This window comes from Akebia trifoliata, chromosome 2, assembly GCF_017979445.1.
Source record: "Akebia trifoliata isolate Shusen 1 chromosome 2, ASM1797944v1, whole genome shotgun sequence".
In the NCBI taxonomy this organism is placed as follows: domain Eukaryota; kingdom Viridiplantae; phylum Streptophyta; class Magnoliopsida; order Ranunculales; family Lardizabalaceae; genus Akebia; species Akebia trifoliata.
The window spans coordinates 32337990-32348442 of record NC_141376.1 but is presented as its reverse complement, the minus strand read 5'-3'; the positions used below and the strand labels follow the sequence as shown (position 1 = coordinate 32348442).

At 37.9% G+C, this 10453-nt stretch overlaps 1 long non-coding RNA gene across 1 annotated transcript; it reads left to right on the top strand.

Moving 5' to 3' along the window:
• The first annotated feature begins 8344 nt into the window (after positions 1-8344).
• LOC147410174 (uncharacterized) lies at positions 8345-10078 on the top strand. Its single transcript, XR_015175660.1, has 2 exons — positions 8345-8829; positions 9479-10078. It is a non-coding gene; the product is annotated as an uncharacterized LOC147410174 (long non-coding RNA).
• The last annotated feature ends 375 nt before the right edge of the window (positions 10079-10453 follow it).

Below are 10453 nucleotides of genomic sequence, written 5' to 3'. Positions count from 1 at the left end.
TAGAGTCCAGTCTAATCAAATTTTAATTAATTAATTTGCTGTGAATTTGATTTTCCTAGAAGGGCAAGATATCGGTAATGAACTCCGATTCTTATCTTATGGTGCCATCCTCGTAAGGGTGCCCTTGTTACTATGTGCAATCCAATGTGTATAGATTAGTCACTCAAAAGCAATACAGAAACTCACTAGCGAGTGATGCGTGAGTGTTTCGAAATTTACCTCCCGTTCTAGACGGGGGATGATCGAGTTGAGTCGACTCGGGCCACCAATACCAAACTTGGTGTACGAACCCGAGGGGCTGAGATAGTTTCGTCCCATTATCGTCCGTCCCTAATTCTATTACAATCCGAGCCCTCTCGGATGAAATTAAAAATTAATACAAGTTCAAATTCCTAATACAAGTTGGTTTCTAAAAAAAAAAATAAAATGCAGAGAAATTTAAGGTTGCTGATCTTCTTGGTGAGGAAATCAATTCAGTGGATAAAAATTCCACGTGTCGCCTTCCGTCGAGTCCTTCACCTGAACAGAACAAAATTATTCAAATCAGAATACTAAGAAAAAAAAACCAATATGACCATTACAATGTCCATGATGTCAGAAACTTGTCCAACAAAAATCAGCAGAAAATGTTGCCACGTCACCGAGGCGCACCAAGGGACAACCGCGGCGCGGTAAAATTTTGATGAAAATCGATTTTTCAAATTAGAAATGGTTTCTGATATCCTGAGGATTGTAATGAAATTTTTTTCAATTTTTTTTTTGTTCGTTTGGCTTCTGTTTCAAGCAAAACATGTTCGGTTCTGTTTCGGATACTTTCCGAATTGAAAAATGAATCAACTCGCTGTCCCCGGCAGCGGCGCCATTTTTGATCGGTTGTAAAGCTTGCAATAGAGATGCAGAGATTAAGATTAAGAAATGGACTTTGGGTAAGTCGAATTCGTTCCACAGGGACAATGAGGATTCACGGATTCATTCGGATAAAAATGCCAAAACAGAATTGGAAAACAGATTAGTTTTAAAAACAAAACAAAGTTGTAGTAGAAACTAAATTGAAATCTAAACAGAAAATAAAGATTGAAATTCTAAGAGAGAAGGATTAGAGAGTTCAATGTAGCCTTTGCAAACCATCCACAAGGCAGATTAATTCTGAATCTAACTCAATCTATGTAGCAAGTCATTGCTCATGGATCGAAAAGTGGAGCCGTTTAATCAACGAAAGTAACTAGAAGTTATTCATGTAAATCCTAATCTGATTGAGATTGCTTAATCTATATTCTGATTCTTCACAGAGCATAGCCATTCTTGAACTTATCTAAGTAATGGCTATCAAAGTTGAATCAGAAATATAAGCTAAGGGATCTAATCAAAGAAGAATTTATAGAATATTTAACAAGATAAGCAAGAATAATGAATTTGAAACTACATTAAATGGATGGACTTGCTCTGGCATTATTGAACTCTCTAAGGAGATTCTAGCCACTCATTGCAAGATTCATAATTGCAACAATTAATAAAAAGCAAAGAATATGAGTGAAGAAGATGAAGACGATGATCGATCTGAAATTCTCCTTTTATAGCTCTTCCAACAATTACATAAACAATGAGTGGTTCCTCTTGATGTTCTCACTACACTCAAGATCTCACTCAAAGGAAAATTGCAGAGAATTACAAAGAGGAGAAATCAAAACTTAGAGAAGAAGAGAGCAAGGAGAAGGACCTAAGAGGGACCCAAGAGGGGACCCCTTCTTTGAAATCAACCCTCAAATTTATAATGTTCTTATTCGGGTAATCAGGGTGATTTAGCGGATAATTCGATTCAAATGACCCAATCAGTTACAACCACCGAAGCTTCTAGAAGTTTCTGTAAAAATCTCGAGGATAAATTCCTCGAAATGACTGCGGCGCGGTCTTGGCTAGCCGCGGCGCGGTGACGTGGCGCCCGAATCGATCGATATTTTTCTAGAAACTTCCTTTCGGCCCGCGTATTGTAATCATAATTGTTATTTCTTTTGTTGGTTTCCGAATGTGCCCTTTTCACCTGAAATTAGTAACAAACTATTGTTAGTCACATTAATTTGGGATTTAATAAAATTTATTATTATTTTAAGGGAACTAGTATTTATATGATGGTAATCTCGGTGAAATTACGGTCCCAAAATGATATTATTGGGACCTTATCAAGTACTATGCAGAATATTTTAGAATACAGAAGAGTTGAACAAAAAAAAATTATATCTAAATTGGGAAGGACCTTATAAAGTGATAAAAATTTGTTAAAAGGGGATTTACTATTTGTCCAACATATCCGATTAGGAGTTGCCTAGACCATGAAACATTTGTAATCATAAATTTTTTATCAATAAGAGCAAGTCCTGTTGATTTTGGGTAGCTTGTGTGTAAAAACACTGAGTTGGGCCCCTTTAGGGGTCAGGCTATTCGTGACCACGTTTTGTCTTGAGTGGTAGAGCATTGAGTTGGGTCCCTTTAGATATTTGGGTCTTCGCTGCTCTATCTTGTCTTAATTGACAAGGTGTAGAGTTAAGCGTGATCTTGCTATGTCTTGAGTTGTAGAACATTGAGTTGAACCCCTTTGGGGGTTAGGTCATTCGTGACTACGCTCTATCTTGAGTGGTAGAGCATTGAGTTGGGTTCCTTTGGGGGTCTGGGTCTTCGTGGCTCTACCTTATCTTAATTGACAAGGTGTAGAGTTAGACGCGATCATGTTCTATCCTGAGTGGCATAACACTAAGTTGGGCCCCTTTGGGTGTTAGGTCATTCATGATCACACTCTGTCTTGAGTGATAAAGCACTGAGTTGGGCCCCTTTGGCTGTCAGGTCATTCGTGACTATGGTCTGTCCTGAGTGGTAGAGCATTGAGTTGGATACCTTTGGGTGTTAGGTTATTTATGACCACATTTTGTCCTGAGTGGTAGAGCACTGAGTTGTGGACCTATGGAGGTCAAGTCATTCATGATCACGTTCTATCCTGAGGGATAGAGTATTGAGTGGGACCCCTTTGGAGGTCAATTCATTCGTGACTAAGTTTTGTCTTGAGTAGTAGAATACTAAGTTATGGACCTTTGGAGATCAGGTCAGTCGTGACCATACTCTATCCTGAGTGATAAAGCACTAAGTTATGGACCTCTAGAGATTAGGTCATTCGTGACCACGCTCTGTCTTGAGTGGCAAGCATTGATGAAGCAATCTTCTATTCTAATATAATACTAAGTTCAGGTTGGTATTGTGACGCCCCGCCAAACGCTAACACCAATCCCAAGGCCAAATCCCAAGGTACTAGGTGGCACCTCGAAATTTCGGCATGGTCTCTTTTGTTTATGTTAGCGTTTCACGGAACTCAAACCTGATAGACCAATTTATAACAAAACCTGTATATAAAAATGTAGATACAGGAAAATAACAGCGGAAGGCTAATTACATCTAACATGTAAGTAGATCAGAGTGCGGAAGATTTATCAATATACAGGCGTACAAAATACTCTCACTCTAACATGGCCTAAACTCTCAATCCAAAAACTACATACATCCTGGATGAAACTGACAACACTAAGGGATGTGGCCCTAGTGCTCACCAGGCAATAAACTCTGATCGTCGATCTGATCGACCAGATACTCCTCAATTACTGACTCTACGCCTGTCTCGGTAGCTGCAAGTGCTGAAACTAAAAAAAATAGGAAGGAAAGGGTGAGTAACGAAAGTTACCCAGCAAGTCCACAGCCAATTCCTACTAATAACCCTTCCTAAGCATGATCGAATAAAGCATACTGAATATTTTTAATACATGCAAGGTTTTACAAGATAAAGTACGATCAACTGGTACATATAGTCAGGGATGAGCAACTAAACAGTTTAAAAGTAACACATAGCATCAATCATCCATACTCATTATACATTTTTCATTTTATGCAAATAATGTTGACAACATTGAAATAATAGACATGCTTCTCAGTTTATAATTCGAAATATAACAACAGATACATAATACAAATGGTGGAGTATTGGAATTAAAGAGTTGGGATTCACGACTGGATCGCTCCCAGTCAGGACATGATATTACAACATAAATCTGGTTTTTAGTTCCTGATTTTGTGGCCGGTCGCTGCGTTTACCACACGGGTGACCATTTATCCGGCTCAGGCTGGCCGTTTGACGTGACCGTAAGCAATGGGTCTCTTTTCGATGTGTCAGAACGTTCGACTACTACTAGATTGTTAGTGATCACTGACTAATCATCTTCGTCTATGCCTATCAGGCGTGCATGTGATTCCCAAATGACACTCCACTCGTATACGACCACCTTTACAATACACGTTCACTGGTAAAGATAAGTAAGGAATGGACCCGGATTCCAGTTGTGACTCCACTCTCATACGCGTCCCATACCACGTATGAGTTTGGTGGTCCCTACCGTACATCCCAGGATAGTGCACCCCTCCGGATGATGTGACACACTATCCCTTCAGGCATTCACAAACCCTTTAACAGCTCACAAAATAGTTACGCATATATATAGTTTTTCATTTAAAACAAAAAAGAAACTAACAGAACAGGGTTGAGAACGGATATCCAGTTCCTACCATGCAACTGTGGCCACCCGGCCTAAAATAAATAACAGTACTCAGCGCAAGCGCTAACATAATCGGAAATAAACATGCAACCCTTTCATTAATAACCTGGATATCCTTTCACCAACCTACACACAACATACAATGTAAAATGCAGATATCACTCCGCGGGTGTGATTCTGACATTTTACCGTTCATTCCCTTTTCCCATTCTCTCAACATTCTCATTTTTCGTCCTTTCAAATCAACCATTCATTTTCAGTCTTCCAAAGTCATTCTTTTGGTCTTTCCATTGAAAACCACCAAAGTTTATTCAAAAACAAGGTCCCGATGATGCACGGGGCAAAAGCTGTTAAAACTAAGGGAAGCTGGTGAAAATTTGGCTAAGTGTCAGAAACTCAATTTTTCAAAGTTTTCGAAATTGAAAACGGGTTTTTCGAAATGAAAGTCTCGATCATGAGATTCGACACCATATAGTTTTTGTAATCTAATTCAAAGAAACGCGAAAGTTATTTCATTTTGAAAACTTGCCGAAAACGTCGAAAATTACGTTTTGTTCTTTAAACCAAAATTCGGATTTTGATCCTTTGAGATTTGGATCTTGAAACCATTCCCATTGTTCCGAAATGGGGGGTAAAACCTTAATTTCATTAAAGAACTTAAAGTAAATGGAAAGTAAAAATTAAAGAGGACATTTACTTAAATGTTTTTACTGAAATGAAGGGTGAGAAATAGTGTATAAAGTGTAAGGAAGTCAGGCCAAGAGTCAGAGTCTGTTTCTGACTCAAAACAGTGCTGTCGGTGGCAGAAACCAGATTCTGTCGGTGGAACCGACAGATTGGTCTTCGGCAGATGTCGGTGGGACCGACGGTCCTGCCGACAGCATAAAATTTCATCGCGTTATTTGGTTTCGTCGGTGGCAGAAACCTCATTCTGTCGGTGGGACCGACAGAATGCCTTCGGTAGGTGCCGGTGGCACCGACCCTACCCGCCTACAGCCTGAACCTCACTCGCGATTTTTGGGTTTTTCGATCCCTTTTTCGATTTCCTTTTTCATTCTTCGAACCATTCTACCCACCCACGATTTTGTTATCAAGATTCGATCAAACATAAGCAAAACACCTACTTCTACCATGAATTTGAAATCGAACAACAACTTTCTACGATTTAAATGCAAACAATAAGTTTTGTTTTAAAACCCTAAATGCACATTTCGGAAATCTAAGGTTACCAATAAGAATTGGAAGTCCCTTACTTGGTTGTGGACGTCGAACGTGATAAACTCACACAATGATCAAGGTTGGTGGCTCGAGAGTCGAGGTTGGGCTGACTTGGATGCCAAATGAGCAAGGGTTCGCAAGGTATCCGACAATGACGATCTCCTTCGCTTCTACAATGAAATATAGACCTAGCTCCTAACTCGATGAAGTCCTCGGACGGAAGATGTGGAGGTTTACTCGAGCTACCCGGCTGATTTTGATGGAGGATGGAGAAAACGAACAAGAATGGGTAAGTAAAGATGGTGAAGTCGTAGCTCTCGACGTGGCCGACAACTTTGTCTTCTTCGTCGAGGTTCAATTCGGCTTCGTTCGCGCACAAGCTTGACGGAAATGGGTCGAAACCCTAGGGTGGAGAAGTGGCTGTCGTTTGGTTTCCTTGGAGAAGAAGAGAAATGAAATGAAATAAAAGAAATAAGATTTCTTTTATAATAAAGCTGAGGGTATACTTGTAATTTCCCCCTTATTTCTAGTTTCGATCGTAACTTAACTATTCGGACTCAGAAAACGACAAACGAATATACCATTTCGAATAATTTTTCGATTCGGATCTAATGGTATCATCAAATCTTTTCGATTCTCGCTCTAACGAAATTCCACTGTTTTGGGTCCCACTTAACACGAAATTCGAGGATTCTATAACTTCTCTATCCGAATTCGAATTCGGACTTGCTTACAGGCTAATGTATATATTTCGATCCTTTTGAATTTAATGGCGAAGTCGATTTTCCTCAAAATTAATCATAGCAATATTCGAGTATTTTACTCTAAGTCTCTCATTCGATATTTCCCTCCGAATCTCACCATTTACTTTCCTCGAGATATGAGTTGAAAATCCGGGGTGTTACAGGTATGGGCGTGAAAAAGTCACATGGTGAAAAACCGTTGTTTGCTGCTGACGGAAGAAGAGTTCTCTATGCAACTGCCACTTCTGAAGCTAGGGACTTTTTTGTCTGCCTATGGATTGTAAGCTTTCCAAAAGTGAGATAATATGCCTACCCACTGGTGCTTTCACTCGTCACGGGACCCTCAAAAAGCTACTTGAAAGTAAAAGCCCGAAACCTTTTATTGGGCCTAAACATCTTTGCCTTCCTAGTTGTGGACCTCTGAAGGTCAGGTCATTCCTAACCACACTTTGTTCTAAGTAGCAGAGCATTGAATTATGGACCTATGAAGGTCAGGTCAGTTATGATCACGTTCTATCCTAAGTGGCAGATCATTAAGGTGAATCCTTTTGTGGGTCAAAAATGGTAGAACATATAGGCCAACCATACACAACTTAAGGCCGTAAGTGATCTACACTACCCGGAATAGCAGTATGCTCACAAAAAGGTGCTACCTAAGGTAGAAAAAGAAACCTTAGATATCATTTGGGAGGAAGAAGTAAGGTAAGGTGTAGAGATTAGAACAAATTTGTGTTAGAGCAAAATGCAAAGTGCAAGGTTCTATAGGACAAACCCTTGTTAGAACAAAGTGTAAGGCTCTTCACATGGAAATTTTTTGATTTATTGTATTGCGGTAATTCGTTCAAGTATAAGTTAAAGTGTATAGCAATCCCAAAGATCCCAATTCCATTTAGGATTTTTACAATTTGGGGATTCATTGTAATCACTTCCCGATTAAAGGGAAATCCTATTTTGGAGGAGAATTTATACATAAAGAGATCAACAGAGACAAAGAGATCTTTTGGCCAATTTAAGAGATAGAGAATTCTTCTTATTTTTGTTCTTCTACAATTCTAATTTAAGTGTTGGAGGGTTATTGACAGGTATTACATCGGTGCTAGCAGGAAGGACGATGGAGTAATTTTGGTTCAATAGGACATAGTCTATCAAGAAATCACTAGATTTCTCATCGACACATATGTATTGTAATTCAAGAGTGTTATTCTCGTTATGTTTGAAATCCTCTTAACTTTGTCTAGAAAGGATATTTTTGTAATCTCATTATTATATTCCTAAATTTTTTTATTAGTCTAATATTCCGTAATTTTTCTTTTATTATTGGAGGATTTTTCCCTTTAAAAGTCATGGTGTGAGGGTGTATTTCCAAGTAATACACCTCATTTCATGATAAACCTTGTATTTGGATTGAGAGAAATTGAGTGAAGAAAAAAGAAAAGAAAATGAATGAGTTTCTCTTCATTTCTGTTGCCTGAATTCTTAAGTGGAGGAGTGAAGAGAAGAAGAAATGTGAGTTTTTTTTCTCTAAAAAAGTAAGAGATTTAGAGAGAAAATCTTTTAAAATATTTTATAATTTCAACTCTACCCTTACATTCTTTAAGACATTTTAAAATAACCCTAATTTCTCTTCTCTCAATCTAAACACGGTGGAGAGAAATTAAATTTCTTTTCTATTCTCTCTACTTCTCTCGGTCTAAACATAGTCGAAGAGTAGCTCAATTTTTCCTAACCATTTTATTCTCTCGTATTAATAGTAATTTATACATGAAATACCAAAAGTAGAGAGTCAAAATCTCGGGATATGTGAACAGTTGTCATTGCTACGCATGTGATCTGGATCACGGAATCTTTCAAGAAAACTTGAAAGCTATTGCACAATGTGTCCGTAGCGCATTGTACGCTCTAGGTTTCTGAAATCAGCTCCATCTCTTTATTGGGAAGGACAACTCACGTGGCTTTGATTACTTAGATGTGCGGTGTAGATGTAAGCACAAATAGGTTTCGGCTAACACTATATAGAAAACGTTTCCATGAAATAAGAAGCATAAAAATCAACCCCTCCAATTCTCAGAGACAAACCTTTCATAACTTCTCTTTATAAACCTTGCCTGGTAACCCCATTCTCTGCACAAAAGCTGTGATGGTTCTTGTTTCTTACAAAGAGTTCCCCGGGGTCTTCGTGCTTTGGGTTCTTGGCTGATCTGATGTGCTAGGAATTATGGTTTAATGTTTGGAGAGATGTTTGGTTGTAACTTGTCCTGGGTTTTGAGTAATACTAGGTTGAGGTATTAATTTGGGATAGGGTTTTGGGTGTAGAGCTCCTTCCAAGTCCAATAGAGGTTATTACTGGGTTTGATTGAGCTGCTGAACTATGGATTCCATAGTCTTATCCCATGTTTATTGGATGGTATTTGGGATGGGTTTGTGGGTTGCATAATTCAGGAGCTGCATCATCCTTGTAAGATCCTTGTTTGGATTGAAGGGAGCTCTACTCCTCTTCTTTCTCCTCATCATTTTTTTTTTATCTTTTATGCCTTCAAGGCTTATATATAATTAAACAATTGTTTCTTTTATACTTTCTTATAAAACTTCCTGTGAAAAATATATATTTCCTTTGTGTGTGGTTCGTCATGTTTTGATATTGAGTCTTATTGTACAAAGCTGTTCTTTTTTAAGCCTAAAAAGAACAGTTGGCATCAGCTTGGATCAATCCACCAAATCATTAAGTTATTGTTTATTATCTTGTTAGCCATATGAATCCTTCTGGTTCAATTTCTTTTCTTCTGCTGCAAGATAAGTTTTTGTTTGATCTAAATATGTCATATATGATTTTGAAATATATATATTCTATATATCTCCTCTTAGAATACATGTTAGATCTTTTTGAATTAAATTGTTCTCTTGATAAACGAATATTTTTTGCTTGTGTTGCAGAAGGCTTGATCGAAGCAACTCGAAATGATAAAAGCTTATTTTTATTGCTTAGAATGTTCAATGTGTGTAGGGTCAAGTCAATGGAGCTGAAGACAAAAGAGATGGACCAGTGGTGGTGTTCACTTTATCTCTTTTAGTTATATGGTCCGATCAAAAGTTGTTATCTCGTGATTGAAAGGCTAAGAATAAAGATAGAGATAAGCAAGTGGTCCATTATTTTGGTTCCCTCCATAAATTTCTTTCTTTGTTCGGCAAAGCATCTATATGTTTATTTCTCTTTTATTATGTACATGTGGTTTCATGGATATACATTTTAGACTCCATTGCAACTATTTATTTTTTGGTTTTTTGTTTTTTTGTTTTGGTGTCAATAGATTGTAGTTTTGATTTTTGATTGTGGTTGATTTAGGGTAACTGAAAAAACCAGGATTTTAGCTCCTCACACTGCCCTTACGCTTAAGAAGTGCTTTGGCTACGATAATTTTAATAATTCCATGGGCTATTGTGAAAAAAAGCCCTTTCATGATAATCACGATTTCTGTACTCATAGACCTGTACCTATATATTTTCTGTCTATACGAGTTAGTTGTTTTAGTGGTACTTTGTAATGATTTGCACAGTTTCGTGGGCTTATCCTATATTTGTAAGATTTAATTTGAGTGAACTCCCTATCTTCTTAATAAGAGTTGATTTCAGGGAACAGTAAGATCCAGCTACATAGTTGGTCTGCATCTTTATCATTGAAGAGCCAGCCTTATTACTTAAAAACGTTTAGTACTTGAAACATTAATACTTAAAATGACATTCAGCTGGGAATGAAAATCAAGAGAAGGGAGGACAATGCATTTGGTTTTTTAGGGCTTCCAAGACAAGGAATGTCTCACTTCAAATTGTGTTTTTAGCTATTGGGACTCGTGGATCTTTGATCCCTTTTCATTGCAAGTCGATCAAGATTTTTGTTAGAACAATGTCTTG